This window comes from Cavia porcellus, unplaced genomic scaffold (assembly GCF_034190915.1).
Source record: "Cavia porcellus strain 051 isolate PalLab524CR breed Dunkin Hartley unplaced genomic scaffold, mCavPor4.1 scaffold_2, whole genome shotgun sequence".
NCBI lineage: Eukaryota > Metazoa > Chordata > Mammalia > Rodentia > Caviidae > Cavia > Cavia porcellus.
Window position 1 is genome coordinate 116,214,310 of NW_026947485.1, and position 21,790 is coordinate 116,236,099.

General features: G+C 40.5%; 2 pseudogenes; both read right to left on the minus strand.

Annotated features, from left to right (window-relative positions):
• Nucleotides 1-11,319: 11,319 nt before the first annotated feature.
• Nucleotides 11,320-12,254, minus strand: LOC100728384 (olfactory receptor 2M4-like; annotated as a pseudogene).
• A 4,722-nt stretch (nt 12,255-16,976) lies between these two features.
• Nucleotides 16,977-17,670, minus strand: LOC106025631 (olfactory receptor 2M7-like; annotated as a pseudogene).
• Between the last annotated feature and the right edge of the window lie 4,120 nt (nt 17,671-21,790).

Genomic DNA, 21,790 nt, shown 5'->3' on the forward strand with positions numbered 1-21,790 from the left:
CTAAGAGAGGTATCATGGAAACAAACACAGTACCCATACATAATTACAGTATTATTACATTTCTGAACTACTATATCATTTCTATGTCTACACTGAATAACTGGACGTGTTGAAATATCTCTTACTTGTCTTAAAGTTGTATACATGCTTGATGGATCAAAGGTGGTCAATTTTTTCAGACCTGTGAGCTGGGTGCTGTGGCCATGACCTTCAGCTATAGCTGCGTGTGAGAGTGACAGTGGGGAGTGGTTGGGTGGTTTTAGTTATAATGAGGAAAGACTGACATTGTACCCTGTCCCTCTGCTGGCTGAGGACATGGTCAACACAGATTTCGGGCTCTCAGCACGCAAGGCGGCAGGTGTCATCCACAGCAGTGAGGGGGATCAGAGTATTTAGACAGGATGCTTGCCGGTGTTGCTCTCACTTTTGCTCTTTGGCAGGGAAAATGCAATCAAGGGCACCAGGCTTTCTCCTGAATCTGCTCCCTGGAAAGCTCCCAGTAGAAGTAGCACCACTGTCTGGACCACAGGCCCTGTGGAGCACTGATGAGCCTGTGGCCCGGAGCACACACTCATGTGGAAAGACCATGGCTCCTCGATCTGAACAGCAGTGATAACAATGACCACGATAAGTGAACCCTGATGCTGTGTTAACCACTGTGGGTATTTCATTATAATGAAGGAAAGCAGGCTGACCTACAGGGTAAAGTCAAGCTGCACTGGCCACAGCCAAGGGTTCTAAAGAAGACATCCAGAGCCCAGCTACTGTCATGATGTGAAGGTTGGGTGTGTGCAGAATTGCCATGGTGCAAGGTTTGGGGTGCATGTGGAGATTTGAGAAGTGGTGTGCCATTCATAGGAGACAGTAAGTGGCTCATTCTGGAAGGCAGGCATAGAGGCTGGTCACTCTGTGGTTAAATTTGCTGAGGTCTGTGACAGAACAAGCAGCTGGAAGCCACAACATCACCGCCATGAATGGGTGAGGACCACAGTCCTGATGCCTCCTTTTCCCTGGATTTCTCTGGGTGTCTCAGTGGGCCTGTGTCCCTCTTAATTCTACACTTTCTACTCCCTGCATTGCTGCAGGGGCTTAGCTGAGTCACTCAGTCTACCAAGGACTGATTCTAAGCATCAGTCACTGTCCACCTGCATTTATAGGAAGATGAGAGACAGAATTTCTCACTCTACCATGTCACTGATGTCACCTCTATGCTAATTATTTTAAAACATTCTATTACACTATCATTTACACTATTATAAGATTGTCTTTTAAAACATGGAAGCAATCCTCTCTTTCTTTACTGTGAGTCATTTTCCAGCCCATGAACAGAATACTCACAGAAAATGAAGGTCCAAATACTTATTCTTCTCTTCAATTTCAATATTTAGACATATTTATGAGAATCAGTTTTACTTGGCTTTGCTGTATTGTTTATGGGAACAAAGTCTCACATCTATGGTGGCAATTGCTAAACACATGTTCTGCTTTATACAATGAAATGCAGTGCAGAAATTCATGTAGAATCACAAACGCACTGCCTTCCTCTAGAGCCATCACATTGAAAACTACTGTGAAAAATTTTAAGTTCATAGCACTACACATAACATATCATATGTTTAAATACTAAACTCAGTGAAGTAGCATTAAGAAAGGCTTTAGGGATATACTCATCTTAGGTAAACTATCAACCCATACGCATTGGCTACAATTAATGTTACAGACTCAATATATTGAAGAGAAATTTTGTTTTGATTTAAAATGCAGAATTAATCAAATTTGTTTTTCATCTGTAAGTTTAAATTATCCCATTTTGGCATAAAGCCTTCATGGTAGGGCAGGAGTGTTGGGAGCCGCGTCTGTGATAGCTCGCCTTGCGCGGCGGACGTGCGGCCTGTGGTAAAGAGCAAAGCCTGAGGTAGATTACCCCTCCCATCGAATATGTTAGTTTCCTGCTTACCGCGTAAACAACCCGCTCAACAATATAGTCTGCCTGGCAACTGATGATGTTAGCCAATCAGCTTGCCTTGCTTACTTTAACATGATTGGACACTGTACCCGTATATATACCGGTGCCACCCCTGGGCGGAAGTAGAAGCCAGGTAGAAGCCCAGAAGTAAAAGCCCAAAAGGAGCCGCGGAGAGCGGACCGGTAGAGGCTTTGGGGCAGACTGAAGCACAAAAGGAGCCGCGGGGAGCGGACCAGAGGAGGCTTCAGCTGGGAGAACCCAGGGCAGGCTGTACGGAGAAGGAAAATAAAAAGAAAAGGTTGTCCACTACCAGACTTTGTCGTGTGTCCTTCCTGCCGGCCGGGAGCGGACATCGACACAGGAGGAATGCACATTTTAACATTTGAAGCTTCTAATGGAAGCCATGACTACTGAATACCAAGCAGAAGCTGGAAGCAATTAATTAGTGTGGCATATTTTACAGAAAAGTAACTTCGCTGTGCGAGACTCTCTCCACCAACTCTCACCATGGAGACCACACATCCCTGTTTGCCTTTGAGTTTGTGAATAAAAGTGTCTTATTGATCCCTGACATTTCCCTCTATTCTTCTATATTAAGGCTTCAATTAATCACTAGTTCCAGAGGAAAAAGCCCAGGTTTAACTCTTGCTAATTAACTAGGGAAGCTGTTAACTACTCACTACAGACACTCAGATTTAACAAACTCATTAAAAGTTTGCAGCCGCATTCCCAGAGGTCTGATTAATGGGTCTCTGAAGAAGACTCTTCCCACTAAGGCCTCTCCCTCAGTCCTCTGTACAGGACTGCATTTGGCAGGGTTAGTGCCACTGGCCTTATTAATCACCACCTCCATTCCCACTGCTCTGAAGGAAAAATAATCAAACTCTCTGAAGATCTAGGCTTCCAGGCTGTCAGATGTGGCCTCAGCTATGCTTCCCCACTTTACTGATGGCCTCCTGTACAGTAGGGCCCACAATTCCTCAGCTTAGAGTGCAAATAAACTTATACATGTGCAGGGACAGAAACACACCCAGCAGGGGTTAGGAGGGGCTGCAGTGCCCACCTAGCTCCCAGCCTAGAGAGCTGGGGAGATGTTTTTATTCCTAGTATTTCTTGATGTCTTATTACCTATTATGGGAGAATTTAATGACTAAATAGTCATCTACCAGACAGCCTTTTAACCAATCATTTTCAGATGTGTTAATTAGTACAAAAGGCAGGAAAGTGGAAGGGTTTATCCTGAGATAGTTTTCACCTCTGGTAGTTGCAGCACTGCTGATCCTTTGCCTCTTATGTAAGACAGACTCAAGCGTGCTAAGACCCTGCAGGGGAGTGTTAGTCACCATGTGCACCCATTCTCCTCTTTTACCCCTTCTGCTAATTCCTCTTTTGTGTTTCCTTAGCCACTCAGTCCTATGGGATCCCTGAAAAACAAATTCACTTAGTGCTCTTTGCAGGCCAAGGGTCCTGTACAATCACCCTGTTCACATCCAGGCCTCAGTGGGGAGGGAGTTTCAGGCAGAGGAGCAGCCTCTGCCCCTTGGCTTTCCTCCTGAACCCTAGGCAAGCTGGGTCTACAGGGACCCACTGAGCAGGGCCAGTAGGGCCCCCAGGGCCTCAGGGAGTGTCACACAGCAAGGACATTTCTCTATGAAAACTAAAACTCAAAATCTTGTCTGTTTTGAAACCTGGATTTCAAACATCGGCTGAATCATTGAATCTATGGTTTCACAACTCTGCAGTCTTCTCATAATGGAACACAGCGAAGGAAACTCCTAGCCATGCAACCTCATGTTATGACCCTTTCCCAGGTTTCTGGAGTGGGGAGGAGTCCTTATGCACGGAGAGGGGTGCAGTCACCTGTGGTCTCTCTATGCATCTTGGTCTCTAATCACTGCTACTCCTGTAAGCTCAGGAAGGACATCTCCTAAGGGAAATACCCTCCTCACCCTCCCCTATCACTGGGAACCGGAATCCACAGCAGTACAACTGGAAATACAAGGATTTGACCTTTTACCATCCACACTTAACAATCTATTTCCTCTATATATGGTCTCCCTGATTTCTTCATGTGTCAGTCTGCTGATTTTCTTTTGTGTTAAAGGGGGAAGAAGGAGAACTGACCCTGTAGACCAGTATTTTCCTCGCATTGGTCACATCTCACAGACACCACTGAGCACTGTCTTCCAGGGCTGTGTGCGGTTACACTGGGGATTGGAACAGATCCCAGAGGCGGCAACGCTGAGTCTGCCTATCATGGGTTTATAAGGACATTGTCCGCACGGCAGCCCTGTGGATCCAGGGTAACAAGTGCAGGCTCATCTCCTCACTGGTGGAATTGTTATTAATAACGATCTCATGAAAACCTTGTACATGCTTCCAGGTGCATGGGGTTTATGAATGCATGTAACTAGAAGTTAAATTTTAAATCAGTCTATTAAAGCACTCATTTTCACATCATGTTTGCTGTTTTCCAAAATAGTTCGCATACACTATCAATTAGGACATGTTGTTCATTCTTAGAGAACTAATATTATGCAGCGTTAATATGCTTTATAAAGTTTTATTGCTTTATTGTCTTTTAATTTGTATTCCCTGATTAGCCCTGCTAACTTTTCATCTGCTTACCCAAAATGTTTATTTCTTTTTCAGAAATGCCTCTGCATGAATTTGATCTTTTATCCTGTGGCGTTCTTCTTTTATTCACTGATTTGGCACCATCTTACTTATTTCAGGAGAGCGGACCTTCAGGCTCTGTAGACAAGTAGTGCTCCGTCTCACACCACAGTACCATTTTCTTCCGTTCTGAACTCTGGGCAAGCTGGGAAGCCAGGGCCTGAAAACCAGAGCAGGGCTGTCTGGAGAGAGAGACTTCCTTCTCCTCCAGGAGCCTCCTAGTGAACTGGTCCTAGGCAGTCTACTCTCTATTGCTGTCCAGTGGTGGCTGTCTACCAATGCCCTTGTGTCCCTGCCTCACACATTGCCTTCTACCTGCAGCACCTTAAAGAGGTGCTCTGAGGAAACAGTGGTGCCTAAGCTTTTATGGCAGCTTCACTTCCTGCAGATGCTAGGCTAAGGAGTATGTTAGGAGAAATGACCACGAAGGACGCACCCAACAGAGGTAACAGTGCTACAGCTGATGCCTAAGGCGTGTGGGAATCTACCTGGGACTGAACCAGAGAAACAGTGGAAATACAGAATTTGAACCAGCCATGGCAAACATAATTGTGTGCTGCTGTGTCCCTCATCGCCTCACCTGTCCTCAAGGCGGATTTTTCTCTGTGCTCATCGCGTGGCTGCAGCCAAGGCTGACGACAGAGAATACTGGAAATCCATAGGCAACATCATTTTGCTCAGGACGTTTAGCACCACTTCCACGGGAGTGTGTAAGGAGGTGTAAAATATTCTTCACTCCCTCTCCCCTGGACTAGATACTTCCACTTATGCCCACTCTAAACCTCCCTGATTCCAGTCTTACTAACTTCTTACCCTCCTGGCTGTTCAATTATTTCTGCCCCTTCACTGCAGACCCTGACGTCTAACCTGGAAGCATCCTCTCTCTGCACAGGACCACATGCGCACTGTGAAAGTGCTGTGTCTTGGGAGATTTTTCCTCACCACTGACTTCGGAATCAGCCCTGCAGGAGTCACGCTCCTGCTGCCCTCAGGTGCGCCCTGCTTTCCTGTCCCACCTCTCATCAATGGACTGCATTCAAGGACGCTCCCATGGCCTGTTGTCAGGGGTGTCCTTGTGGAAGAAGATGTGGAGGGTGTAAGCTGTCTGCGTGAACTTTCTGCTCCTGCTCCTGATCCATCTCATGAATTCCTTTAACTTACTAGACCTTGCTGCTGAGTCTGCTGGGTATGAAAAAAATCTCCCTCAAAGATCTGTGGCTGTGTATTCACTGACTCTCACAGGTTCACAGTTCCTGTGTCTGCAGAGCCTTGTATCATGGAAAGGTTTGTTTTAGGAGAGGCAGAATGTTTGTCCTTGTGAATGACATGTTTCTACTCTGGGATTTTAGTCACTTGACTGTAGACATGCAATAAATGTCATATGACACCAGTGTCAGTGATAATAGTGTCTTGTAATGCTCAAGATTCTAGCAAAGCTTTGGTCCATTTTGCAGAGATTTTTTATTTTTCTTCTTCTGTCTAGTGGTTAAGATGCCATAATATGTCCTTTATTTTGGTAATTCCATCTCTACTTGAATAGCATAACCTGTAACTTTAAACTTTGACTTTTGTGCCAAAGCTCTGAATTTGATAAGTCTCATCTCTCATGTGAAGGAAACTTTTTCACCAGGGGTCCAGTACACTAACCAAGTTTTGTTCACCAAAGTCATGCAGTGGACTTTAAATAATTTAGAGATTGATTTGTATTTTCTGTGATGTAACAGGGTTGCTTAGATTTCTCTAATCTGTATAAAGATAGATATAATTCATGAAAATAAATATTTTAAAAAGGTTCTAGTGATCCCCATTTAATAAAAGGAAATATAAAATTATTTATATATAATATATTACACTATTGCATATAGTACATATATATGAATCAACCAATAATACATTTATTAAATCTATTACATCTAAATCATTTTTCAATAGATAAAAAATACCAAAATTAATGAAGGGATATATTGCATGATTAAATCACTACAAGCAAGTCATACATTTTATGTTCTAGTTTATATCAATTCACATTAAATTTTTATTGCAAATAAATAATTTATACTTAAATTTACTAAAATTTGTAGTTATATGTCCACAATATTTAAAATGTATTCAAAAGTACCCTTTGATTTGATAGAGTAACCAAAAGTCACTTGCAATATTTACAGTACACAATTAAAAAGTGATTCTTCTTTTTAAATACTATTTGACTTAATTTGAATTTGACTTTAATTTTAAAAATTTAATAAATACATTAGAAAGTAACCAAATTTGTTAGTGTGATGCATGCTTTTGAAATGTTTCCTGAGTTGATTCACAAGGCCACACTAAGCAGGAATACTTGGCTTCCTGCATAGGCAGCTCTGCAGCTGAAGCAGCATCTGTGGTGGAAATTCAGTCCTAGAAGCTGAGAAACAAATCCTGCAGGCACAAGGAAGGCAAAGCGCACATGAGTCAAATGATCTGGAGTTTTATCAGTCTCAGTATAACCAGCACTGCCCACATCTACAGCTGTGAGCATACACATCATACCTCAGATTTCCTCACAAACGCTCTTTCCATACATGCTCCTATCTGTGTGAAAGTGATATCAGAAATGACAAGCCTTCCCAGAAGCAAGGATTCTGGATTTCGTATACACAGCATAAGGCCAGGGATACAGAGGAGAACAATCCTGGAGCCCTTTAAGAATGCGGTGTTGCTTGTTTCTCAAGGCTGTCTTGAAGGGTGCATCTCCTGGACCACCTCACTGCTAAGCAATAGGTTGTTCCTGACGAATCCGACCATGGTTCCCATTTACCTGAGCCTCTGAATAGCCTCACCAACAATGACCTGAGGATTATCAGACATTCCCAGCTCATTTCCTGTGGGCTGGCTGTTGATACATGCTTTAGACAACCAACCCAATAAACTGTGAGCATTGTTTCTAACCTCCACACACTGTGACTTTAGAACAGAACACTGGCTTAATGGGACCATAGAACAAATGTCAACCTATTCCATGTTTACGCTCCTTCTGTCATTACCTATCCAATGCCTTTTTCCTGCTCTATTTAGCTCGCTGTCTGTGGAAATTTTATTGCATCATCAGCTGGCTCCAAGGCAGAGTGGCCAAGCACAGAGACAGCACTTTATGACAGCAGCCAAGAAAAGCATCCAGAACAAAAGGGGAAAGAGCAAGCCTTTATTTCTCTTTTATGTTGTACACAGACCACACACCCCCTCCCCCACCCCTACCCTTGGGCCAGGGTGGGTGTAGCACTCACAAAATCTCTGTGTCCTCCTCTTGCACAGGATGAGGATATTTACAGTGTAAGGATCCTGGCTCCCTGTTAAGTCTTTGTTAAACTTCCAAGCTTCTCAAGTTGACACAATATACCAACCATTAAAATCTACCCCTTGTCAATTTGGAAGTAAAAACATTTTTAAAACCCATTTGTAGACATAAGACATGTTTATTCTTCACATTTTGCAACTTTATCATTATACCACAGCTTAACAATCCTTAAGAAACAACATCAACTCTATCAACATTATGTATATTAGAAAAACAACATTTTGTCCTAGGACCCCCAAAGACTCACGTGCATTCCATTATAAAAAAGGTCTGTAGCTGCCAAAGTCCTAACAGCTTCAGTATTGCCTAAGAGTTTAAGTCTTATGTCTCCTCTGAGATTTAAGGCAAACCTTAGCTGAAAGCCACTGTACAAAGGGAAACAAAGTTACACACTTCCAACATGCAGTGGCACACAATAAACATTCCCATTTTAAAAGTTACAAATAGGAATACAAAGGATTGGGACCAAAACAATTATAAAACCCAGCAGAGCAAATGTTAAGTCCTATAGCTGGAATTCCAGCACATGAAGCAATCTGTGGCAAATTGTGAGCTCTACAGGGATTGTGTGGTTTTACCCCATGGCACTTTAGGTGGATATAGATCTTACTATGGGTTTTTTGAGGTGGGGGCTGACTTTGCTACCCACTTGTGGCATTTTTTTAGTTGATCCACATTTTTGACTTTTTAAACTGTTTGGATATGCAGTGTACTTTCAGATTTTCACTCACTGCTTTATACACTGCCCTCTTGGGCGTACTGCTTGGCATCCCAGGCCTTTTGAAATCGGGGTGGAAGCCTTTTGAACCTTAGACCTCATTATTCTATACACACCTTGAAACAGTGCCATGTGGATGATGCTGAGGTCTGCTGCTAGCTGGAGCAGTGGCCAGGCTTTTCTTCTTCTCTTGGTTGCAGAGGTCCAGTGCCTGGATCACTAAGCACACTGAATCCGATTTTAAGAAATAGAATTTTTCTTCTCATTCCTAGAATTTGGAGTCCTGTCAGTGGTGGTCATTTAGTGGGCTTCTTTCCAGTCCAGTGTGAGTCTTTATGCTTGCTCTGGGAGGGGAAGTTTGAAATTAAATGGTCCTACATTATAACCATCATGGTGAGCAAATCCCCTGGGAGGTGGGCAAAGCCATGCAAATCAGTGTAAATGAGGCTTCCCTGGGAACAGGGTCACTAGAATTTAACTTGCAGTTTTGTCTCAAAGTGGGATTGTGTGGATCAAAAGTTGCAAGAGAACCTAAGAGTGGAGTTTACAAGGAGGTTGGATATGCTCTTCTTATAAAGACAAGTTTTTTTTTTTTTTCTCAGTATCCTGCTGTTGGTTTTCAAAATCCCGGTCATTTTTGGCTATCTATTCTTTCAGATTCATGTCCTTAGAGGAAAAAATGATGGGAACTGGAGTACATCATGCTAAGTGTCATCTTTTCTTATATGATTTATTATAGAAAAGGGGGGCAAACAGTGAAAGTAGTACATTTGCTGTGTGGAAGACCACAGGAAGCAAATAAAAGAGAGCAGTATTAGGGTTAAAGGAATAAAAATATTTTGTGTGCATGTATCAATATTCCAAAGTGAATTTCATTATTTCATCTTGTTAATATAACATAATAACACAAGCTTGGAAACTAGGAAATATACAGTGATTTCCAAGAATAAGGCAGGAGTGAAGGGGACACAAATGCTAACACCTGTGAGTTTTCTCTCAATAATAAAACTATAAATAGATTCATGTTAATGTTCTCACAAGCATAGGAATATATTCAAAACTACTGAATTATGAACATTAAGTATTGTGTTTTTGATCAACTTATTTTACTAAAAATAACAATAATGAAACTATTCTACTAGCCACAAAATATTTTGTAGTTGCCTGAGGAATGCAATCCATTGTAACCACTGTTCATGTCATTTAGTTATAAAATCTAGATTTAGTAAGAAGATGAAATTAAAATACAAAGTACTATTAAATTAAAGGTTGGATTGCAAGATAGAAAAATCAAGGCAATTGCTGCGAAAGGGGTAATGACTATTTTCATTACTTGAGCAGGGGCTTTAGATATGCAGATTACAATCTTGTGATAACACTGGAAAAATAAATGTTGTATCACAGAATAGCCCCCTTGCAGAACATTAAGACAGCTGACTTGGATAGACTTAGAAACCAGAAATACTGAAGAATCATTTTTAACCAAGTGATGTGGTACATTCTTGTAATTTCAGGAGGCTGAGGCAAGAGAAATTCAAGTTCAAGGACAGCTGGGTCCTATTTCAAAATAAAAAGTTAAAGAGCAGAGAGTGTAGCTCCAAGGTACAGCCACATCTGAGACCCTGGCTTCCATCTCTAGCACCTAAAAGAGGGTGATTTGCAGAGGGAGAGGGAAGATTTTTAAAAATTAATTGATAACAAATGTTTTTATTTAAATTTTTATTTAAGAAAACAAGGTTATCAATTCCAGATAATGATAGTTCTCTAATTTCTCAGGCAGATTCTATACTGTAAGAATGAAAGATAAATTACATAACGAGGGTGACTGTGGTGCCAAATGGAAGAGATGTTTTATCCAAACTCATTAAAAATCTATGCTTATCGTAAAGGTGAAAGAGAGTACTTGATAGGAGCCATTTTATATAGAACCTTAATTGAAAGAAGTGCCCACACTAATTTCCCACTCCTAAATGTTTAGAAATTAAGTAGAGAAGGATCAAGGTAAAAAATATCCCATAAAGATTTTGAACACATGAGAGCTGAAGGCACACACTGCCAGGCGATTGATCCATGAACAGAGATGCATGCGTTCAAAGACTGAACCAGCTGGGACCCTTGTTTGCACATGAGACACAGGGCCTTCAGATGTATTTCCAGCTGGAAATGCAGCATCTCAGAATCAGACAGCACTCAAAGCTGAGGACTGAGGAAACAACTGACATTGGCAGTGGTAGACACAGCCTGCTTACTGCCTCAGCTCCTCTCAGCAAGACTGTAATGTGTATTATGTACGTGTGTGTGTTTATATATGTGTGTTTATATATGTGTGTGTGTGTATATATATATATATATATATGTGTGTGTGTGTGTGTATATACACACAAATACACATATGTGTATACACATATACCCATACACACATATATATACATATATATATGTACATAAATATATACACATATATATGTACATTTATATATATACACACATATATATGTGCGTGTGTTAACTCCTAAGGCTAAAGAAACAAGAGCAGAAATACAGAAAGCAAGCTTGGATAGAGTAACGCAGGGAACTCCAGTGTCCTTGCTGTCCAGAATGGACTTTCAAAGAATTTCTACAGAATCATAGGATCTTTCCTCCCCCCAGCAGCTTCCTAAGTCCCCTGGAGACTTCCCTGTTCCTCAGGCTGTAGATGAGTGGGTTCAGCATGGGCGTGAGGATGGCATAGAAGGCTGACACCATTGTGTCCTGCTCTGGGGTGTGCGAGGAGGCTGATCTCATGTACATGAACATGGTAGCCCTGTAGTAGAGCCCAACACTATCAGGTGTGAGGAGGAGGTGGCAAAGGCTTTGTGGCGACTCTCCCCAGAGCCCATGTGGATGATGGCTCGAAGGACACAGGAATAGGAAGTGACAATGACTGCAACAGGGAAGATAAGCATCACCACACAGCAGATGAACAGCAGCCTTTCAAATGTAGATGTATCTGTGCATGAGAGAGGTAGCAGGGCTACCACATCACAGAAAAAGTGATGAATTTCCAGAGAGTGGAATTAGGAAAATGACAGGGAAGCTGTGAGCATGATGGTGCCATCAAGAGAGCTCAAGATCCAGCAAGCAGCAGTCAGGGGCACACAGAGCTTCCAGCTCATCAGGACTGGGTACCTCAGAGGCTGGCAAACGGCAGCATAGCGGTCATAGGCCATCACAGCCAGCAAGAAACACTTAGCTCCAAGCAGGGACAGATAGAAGATCTGGGTCCCACAGCCTGCCAGAGTCTGAAAGGACTTCCTTTCAGAAAGGAAGTTGATAGCCATCTTGGGCACAGTGGTGCAGATGAGCATGAGGTCCATGAGGGAGAGCTGGCTGAGGAGGAAGTACATGAGTGTGTATAGCTAGGCATGCAGGTAGATGAGCAGAACCATGGCCATGTTCCTTACACAGGACACTGTGAAGATGGCTAGGACCAGGGTGAAGAGGAAGGTGTGGATGGGGCTGTGACTGAAGATTCCCAGCAGGATGAAGTCAGAGTGGAAAGTCTGGTTTCCCCATCCCATCCTAGATAAGCTGCCTGATCTGAATGTTACAGAGAATGTAACAGCATGTTTATGAGTTCAATTTTCAAAGGTATAACTGCAGCAAGGCCTCCACTGGACAGGGACTGCAGTGCACATGTGAGTTTCTCTCCCAACGCTTAGTGACCTCCTTTAGATGCATATGCTGGGAGACGTGGTCCAGGGCTTTTTTCACTGTTTTCATTCATCCTTCACAAAGAAAATCTCCAGTAAAGAGCTCATGAGAGCACACTCATTTACTCACTGGTAGAGTAAATAGAAAGCTTAGGAGAAAACTAATGTATCTGTTTATACGAAATTATCCCTACCATTGGAAATTCCCTTGTTGATTTTCATTTTGGTGGACTCCTAAGTAAGATAATTATGCTTTATTCCTACTGCCTAATCTCAGCCAAATGAAAATACACTGGGGCCTTACCGAATGGAAACACAGCCCCACTTTAATCCAGAGAACAGATTAATGGCATGCATATATTATATTTTGATATAACTGCATGTATGTTTGAGTGTGTAGGATGGAAATCCATATTACTGAACTTTTTGTTGGATCATTGATTGGCATTGTGTGCAATCTCATTGTATGAATGTTCACTTTAAATGCTTTAATTTTATAATTTGGACAACTATTTCAAAGATGACAATATGTAACCTATTAACTAGTGATATCTTACTGTATGTTTTTCCTTGAAATTCTGCAATATTTATACCCTTTTACTGCTTTGTTTTTTTTATTTCTTTTTTTTTTTCTTTTTAAATAATAATAAAAAAAGAGAGAGAGAGAATCTTGCTGTGTAGTCAGGCCGTCCTTGAGTTCACTATGCAGCCCAAACTATCTTAAACTCACAATTCTCTTGCCTCTGCCTCCTGAGTGCTTGGATACAGATGTACATGATCATGCCTGACCAATAACCTATATTATAACTTTCCCACATGTCTAATTTTCCAAGTCTTTTCATGTCTAATTTTATGAAAATATCTAAAATACTCATGAAAAGGAAAAGAGGGAATTAGGTTTTATTTTAAGAGTAATTTCATATCTCCTAATCCTTCTTTGTTAACCTTATTGGTACAATTTTTGTTTACATAATGATGTCATCCATCATAGGGAGTCTGTTCCTGTGTGTGACACTTCTTAATTCCTTTTTTCCCCATTCCCTTCCCTCCCCTTGTACCTCTCTTCTCCTCCTTTTTTACAAAATATTTGTTTCCATTCTATCTTTCTTTTCTCATTGTTTTCTTTAGTTCCTTTCCCCTCCCCAAGTTACTTTCTTTTTTGAACAATTTTTTCCTGTTCACAATATCTTTATAAATTTTGGTCCTTATTTACACTTTGAGGAGGGGAAATGAGCCTTTCCTTCTTTGTTTCTTAGTGTGCATTTGTGTTTTTGAGAAACTGATTTTTAAAATTTATCTGCAAAACAGCTTATAAACTCCTGATATAAACCCATAGAAAACATAAGAGTGCTCATTCTGTAGTCCTTAAGGGTTTCACTTTAGTTTTGCAGAATGAGGGGCATGTCTGCCATTATGAGTGAAGTAATGAGAGTGCAAATCACCCTAAGGCCAGCTCGGAAACTTGGGGTGCAGGATGTGCTTGTGTGGGAGGAAGAAAGGACACTTTAAATGGAGCCTGGAGAAACATGCACATGGGTGCACCCTTCACTATTGCTACTAATCAAGGAAACACGGGAATGGTGTTGGTTGAAGTTATGGAGCAACATGAAATGAGGTTGCATGAATAAACCTTCTCAGTTGTTGAATGTATGATGGAGGTGGTGGGTTACCAGGAAACCATTTTGGATGGAGACCAGGGAGAAAATGCTCACATCCCTGGAGGTGGGACAAAGCCCAAGTAACTACAATGAAAATGGGGATTAAATGTTTGATTAAAAAAGAGATAATCGTTCAGTATTTTATAAAATGATCTCAACTGATTTCAAAATGTGTATAAAACCTCATACTATGGGGTCATTTTCCTAATTAATGTATCCCAAAGTAAAGCCCCATTCAAAGCAACACACACACACACACACACACACACACACACACACACACACACTCACACACAAGATATATACATTTTTTATATATGGAATTAGATATAGACATAGCTATAGATATAAGTATAGGTATAGATATAGATCTTCTAAATTATCATACTTCAAAGGCATCATTTTCTGCTGACCTATTTTTTATTTAGAAAGAATAAGTTACAGTCAAGATAATTAACTATACAGAAACAGAGGCAGGTTCCAAAACAGAGTTCTGAAATGAAATAAAAAAAAAAAAAAAAAAAAAAAAGACTGAGCAGCGATCCTGAGATCTTGCAATACTAAAGGAGAATGGAAAAGCAGGGGATCTGCATAAACCCAAAGCATCTGGAGAACCTCAGGCCCTGGGGTCCACCATGTGGCTGGGTCTTGCAACTTGAATGAAATTGGAACTTCCATGCAGCTATCCCAGAGCATTCAACATGCTTCAGTTCTGTGTGACTCACTAAATCAAGTTTCACCAAATCATTCTTTTATTTTTAAGGTGTGGAGTCCCAGGAATTTTGTTCATTAGTGTATTTGATGAGTCAAATGGAACATAAATAAGGAAGCTGGATAATTCTGGGGCAAAAAATCACATTCCTAATAATTTATAAACAAAATCTTTGTGCTAGGTCAGTTGTACACGCAAGCTGTTTGTTTTTCTTTTAAGAAAAAAATATGCTAATGTGTATATTGTTTTTCTAACTAAAACCTCACTATTCAGGCTTAACTGCAGTGTTGGTCCTTTGAGACTCAGGAGTGAGTTTTGGGGTGTAGTTTAGAGGTAGGTCTCTAAAAGTTTTGCCATTACAGCATGAGAGAGACTATACAATTTTCCTATGTGTAAATCTTTATGTGTCTGCTTAAAGGACAGGATCAGAGCTGCTCATGTGTGAGTGTTTCTGTAAAGTCCCTTTGAGGTGCTTATCTACCAACTAGAAGATACTGACATTTACCATAAGGTTTAATAATTGAAATACAGTGAAGCAGTCATTGAGGAGATCTCGTCTCCTTTTTCTATCACTCCTTTGCAGACAGAACACAGGGTTTCGAGCAGAGGATAAGGCAGCTCAGCACGCCGTCAGAACTACCTACAGTATAATGAATCTCTAGGACACCACCACAGTTTAATAACGAGGCTGGGGAGCATCTCCCTGTATAACCATACATCGTGCACGTCTTTCTCATATGTATTATTTTTCATTTGTCCTCAACAAAGTCAGACTCTGTGCAAGGGGAGACCGTACTCGCCATACTCACAGGCGCAGGCGAAGGAGCGGATCCCAAGGAAACCCCAGCTCTGCTTTTCCTGGGAAGCAGCACTCCTCTCTCTGGGTCTGGGCTTCCTGCCACAAGGAGCTGCCCTCCTCCCCTTAGGAAGTGGACTCTAGAGCCCTGAAGCTCCCTGTGACTCAGAACCCTTCCCTTCCCATGGTCCCAGACCCTAAATCCTCTGCCTGCACAGCGGGTTCCGCCCATGACCTGGGTGACAGTGCCACGCCCTCTTCCAAAGGTTCCTAGGAGCTCCCCTGACTGAGGCACAGATGTTCATACTCATGCTTTACATGCTGCAGCTGCAAATGAAGGCTGCCTGCACTTTTTTTTAAAGAAGTAGTGTTAATTCTGAAACTCAGTATTCACAAATTAAAAAGAAAATGTTAAGATTATAAACGAACTTTTAATTGCAAAGTGAGCAATGTACATCTACCTGCCCTCTCCATTTAATTAATTTTTACCTCTTCCCAGGAAGTCTTATCAAATATATACATTACATATAAACATTAGTTTATTTCAGCCGCATAAGCTCCACACAGCCTTCTCAAGCCATCTCTGTAAGATATCTTTTGCATTTTTCAATAAATTCATCATACAGACTTTAGAACAACCCTATGGCCAGATCTCTCTTCACCCTGAATGTTTTCATGCTCCTAAAAGAACAACATTTCAGAAATACCAATATCATTACCACTTTTTTCATAAGAGTGTCTAGTGTCCCTTAGTAAAAGCCCATGATTAAACTCAAGTTTCTTATCTCTGCTACAGACCTGTGACGATTGGCCTCCTTAACTCCTGATTTCCATAGCCTCCCTTTAGAAATCAGAGCTCTGCCTTCTTCAGTACTTCTGTGGCCTTTCAGGATTATCCCACTTTACTTTTCCCTTTGTCCTCCCTCTCCTTCTGATGATCCCTCAAACCCCGCACTCAAGGATTGTCCTGGTGACTGCGGCTGGGAAGGGTAATTGTCCTGCATATGTGCACAGACAACGTGGAAGCATGTTCTGAAACACACATTTTATTTAACTGCATGTTCTTCCCTATTCCAACTATTCCACTTAAGGGACTAATTGTTCTTCATTTTGGAGCCCTTGGAACTTCAAATATTTTGGATTCTTTCAAAGCTGACTTATAAAGTGATTGCAGAATAAGAAGAGCATATCAAATAGTGTAAAAAAGGGAATGTAGATGATTAGCACAACATTATGTTAAATTGATAGATTAGTGGCTAGTATCAGTGGTATTTTTAAAAATAAATTCATTTTATATTTGAGGAAATTTTCCATTTTCCTTTTTTGTGGAACAAAGTTAAATAAGACCTTTCAATTAGACCTTCACTGAGGACACATTTTAGAGCAGCGCTTACATTATTCTCTGATTATATAGAGGACATTACTTAGTCACCCATACTGATAACAGCCAGAATAATCCAAGTGTAGGAAGAAAGGATGATTGCTATGGGGAAACCAATCATCACTATGCAACAAACAAAAGAATCTCTTCAAATGTGGATATGGCATTGCATGAGTGGATTAGCAAGGATGAGAAGTCACAGAAAAAGTGGGCTATTTCCTGAGACCCACAATAAGAGAAGGAAAATGTAGCTACACCATCAGTGAGCCCATCAATAGAACCCAAGATCCAGGAAAAAGCAAACATAAGACCACAAATTTTGGGTCTGATGAGATGGTTGTATCTCAGAGGCTGACAAATGGCAGCATAGTGGTCATAGGACATGATAGCCAGAAAGAAACACTCAGTTCCAAGCAGGGACACATGGAAGAAGATCTGGGATCCACAGCCTGCCAGAGTGATGGACTTCCTGCCAGACAGGAAGTTGACAGCCATCTTAGGGACAATGGTGCAGATGATCATGAGGTCCATGAGAGAGAGAGCTGGCTGATGAGGAAGTACATGGGCATGTGCAGCTGGGCATCCAGGTAGATGAGCAGAATCATGACCATGTTTCCCACACAGGCCACTGTGAAGATGGCTAGGACCAGTGTGAAGAGGAAAGTGTGGGTGGGGCTGTGATCAAAGATTTGCAGCACAGTGAAGTCAGAGTTCAAGGTCTGATTTTCCCTGGCCATGGCAAACATACTCTTCAAATAGTACCAAAAAAGGTGAAACATGTTTACTCAAAGTAAGCTTTTAACCATTGTCTTACAAAGTTTCTGATTCTAGAAACTTCTGTGTATCATTGATCAATATAATCAAATATGAATTAAGAGACTCAAAAGTTAATAAGCACAGCCTAAAAATGAAGCCTGCTCTATTCAAAAGTGTCAAATGGTACTGTTGGTAAACACATATGAGAGCTTGTTTCCTTTAAGTGTATTACTGAACTTTATCACTGAAAATGTCTACAAATTCTCCCTGTACAATATAAGACAAGTAAGAATTTGTATTACTACATTTTAATGATGAGGTTTTCTTTATCAAAAAAATCTAATCTAAACCATTCCAACCATAAAATCTCTCTCATCTGATAAAATAAAATACTCATGTTCTGTACATAGCAAAACTCACTTGAAAAACACACTAGAACCTATAAAAGTCATTTTAATGTGCATTTTGAGAAATAGAGAAGATTTTTCGTATCACATATCATTTAGTGACTTGATAATCTCCAATTAGCTACTAGCTCATTCAAACACATAACTTAGTGCATTATTTTGATGTAACTAGGGATTGTAGACAAAAAAGTTTAGAGATTTCCTTATTACACAGTTCACAATAAAGTTGTTTTGCTAAGTTTTAATGCAAAGGCCATTTTACTTGTGAAGTCTCAACAGCATCCAGCTTTCTCACCTTATGCCTGCCAATAAGGTTTTCCATCATTTCTTATGACAGTTAGTACTGATGATCTTTAGTTTACCAGGTTGCGTAAGAGTGAAATGGATGTCAGTATTTCTAGATGAACAAGTCAGCTAAGTTCCGTGTGGTGTAAGACACATTCGATTGCTACTGAACAGTGTTGTTCTGTGGAGTCCTGCTGAGTCTCTGGGGCTCTGCCAATGTTTAAATCATTTCCCTAAACCACGTACTTGGGATGATGTAATGATTCTCACATGCTCATACGAACCACTCATTGGTGACTATACTTGGACCATAAAATTCCTACTTAAGTCTTTAAATGAAGAAACACTGATTAGGTGACATCACTTTGAAAGATCAGTTCATGTACAATTGGATACGCACAAGGGGGGAAGAGCTGCTGGAGGTACTGGCCTTCTATTGATGGTGTGGACACAGAGAAGGTATGGTATTTGTATGGATGTCATGACAATTGTCTCTTTTCTTCCATCTGATGTTGAATGCTCATGTAACTGGTATGCATTAATAACTTATTTAAACCAACATAATGAAATGGAATAGACAACAAAGCTATCTGCAAGTGTTGATATAAATCCAAACACCTAATGTTTCAGTTAAACATCACTCAGAGGAAGTATTCTGTGAAAGCGAGTGGTTCATCACAAGTACACAGACACTTAACTTCTTCCCATGAATTGGAAATGTAAAGCAGTGGATGAGTGAGCCAAGGTCTGCCAGCAACGCTATCATGTCAACAAGTCTGACAGTGCAGGTGGGCAGCAACATTCAAAATTGAACTTCTGTTTGCAATCACTATCAACTGAGCAATGTGAAATACAGAAAACTCTTTATACATTCCATACAAATGTCTAAGTAGTTCTATTAGGAGACTGCATCCAAGACTTCCCCTAAGGAGGAAAAACATGAGGGAATAAAACTATAATGAAAAGCACATTAATTGGGATATATTGTATTCTAACTCTTCCAAAAATCTTTTTTTAAATTTTATTGAAAGAAAGAATAAACAAAACAGAAAATGGGTAGAAACAATACATACTTTCAAATAAAAAATAAACAATAAGAAATCACTTGTTGATGTTAACATATTGTCCTCTTACAAATAGTTATTCAAGATACAAAAGAGAAACATACAAAATGTGGATTCAAACAGCGAGACTGCAAATGGCTCTGTTCAAGTATCCAACAAAAACTTAGTAAAATGGTTATCAATCCTAGACATCTAAACATACATGCAGTTATTCATATCTTGATTTATATTGAGATTAAACAAACCATAGCAGGCTAAAATCATTCTGAAGAAAGAATAATAGTACTGCTGAATTTCACATCATGACACTACAGGATCAGCACTGGGTACTTTAGTGTCTCTTTTTTTTCAAAGTATTTCTTCTTTTCATCATGCATTATAAGATCAGTTCTCGTAAACTGATTATAGGTTCTTCGCATGAATGAGTCTTCACATGTATTTTTATCCTTTCTATATTAGAGGGAGAAACAAAACAAAGCAAGACACAACAAAACGTATTTCTATAAACACATGAAATGAAAAAGACATATAAAACCACTACACAAGGAGTTCTACAATGGTTACTGTGTTGTCCCTTCTTATCGTCAATAGAAGCATCTATATCATCAAACATAGTGTAACTGAATACAGCAGTACATAACAATATTTATAAAAACAAAACTTTGTGGGTAGTGCAAAATTTCAAAAACAGGTAATAATCAAACCAGAATGGGTATCACAGTGAATCTTTTCATCTTCAGTGTAGTTCCCTATACTCTCAGACTTGATACTATCAATCATAATAGTTTTTAATAAAATCTGTCAATACCAAACAGCAATAAAACAAATCAGACTTAAGATCAGTCATGATAAAACAGTATAAGTTATACAGGGCTCCAGATTAAGTTAATAGGAAATTAAAGATGAATACTGTGTTATATCCTCATGTTTTGGGGATAGCTGTCTGTGCCCTCAAATCTAATGCAAGTAGACAAACTGGGACAGAATAAAATCTAAGTAGAGCAGTGAAAGAAATGTGGGTTTTAAATCCCAATTAACAATATCATCTTTTTTAAGACTCTTCCTCCCCTTTCACTCCCCCAGGGTGCATTGTACATTTTTGGGTCTCATCAACACCCTCAGTTTTTAGGTTGGGGGGGCAACCTGATATTTACCTAAGTGATTTTGAACCTTTTCCCTCCTGGATTTGACCTCTAGTTGTATCCCTTTACCTATTTAAGTCTATCTTTCCAACTCATCTAGAAATACTGGTCAAGTTGTGTAGGGGGCAGCACGACCGCCCCGCTGCTGACTCCCCACCTCTCCCTTACATAGGCACATAGTGTGCCTACATCAGCCACGATGCTCTCCTGCTCACCTCACATACACGGATGTGACGATGACCCATCAGAGACCACCCTGTAGCCTTTTCCTGTCTCGCTGGCCTGCCCTTGCAATTATGTAAATTAGGCCACTTTGTGAGCCCCACATGCGTGCAATTCGAACTGACCTATGAACCTCCATCTTGCCACTGTTGCTAAGTTACCTGTTGACATCTCAACGCCCAAATCCCTCCTCCCCGATACCCTATATATTTGCTCCTCCTTCCGTGAATAAACAACACTTGATTGGACTTCCTCAACTTGTCACCGTCTCTCTTTGTCTCTTGCCCTGTCTTTGTTAATCCCCGTTCCTTCTCCAGGTAACTGCCCCATGGATCCGGATTGACCTGCAGGCCAGGGGTCAGAGTTGCCCCTATTTCTCTCTGTCAGATAGAGCATTACTTTCTTATATTTGATTTTCAGTCCATAAACTCTTTTTCAGGTTAATTATATTTCCTATAAAGAGCATCTTGGTAGACGCTACCTCCTGTGCTACTCTGCCTGTGTTTCTATCTCTTTTTTTCTTTAGTGTATCAAGGTCATCTATACTAGAGATTATAACTGAACTTCTCTGCCTCATTTCTGTTGTGCTCTTTTTCTGCCATTATTTGTCTGCTTTTCTTCTTCATTCCACTTTCTGCTCCATTCATTGAGGCCTTTCTGCAACTGTTCCTGGAATCTTAGTACTTTTCTCTCTCTCCAGAATGTCCTTATTTTCTGTAGAGTTGGATTGGTGGTCTTGAATTCCTCCGTTCCTCTTTGTCTTGGAAGCATCTTGTTTCTCCATTAATTTCTAGAGACAGTTTTGTAGGGTACATCAATCTGGGCTGGAAGATATTTTGTTTCAGGGCTTGGAACACTTTACTCCAAGCTCTTCTTGATTTGAAAGTCTGTGTCAAGAAGTCTGCTGTGATTTTGATGGGTTTTCCTTTACAGGAGATCTGTTTCTTTTCTCTGATAGCTTTTCGTATTCTGTTCTTATAC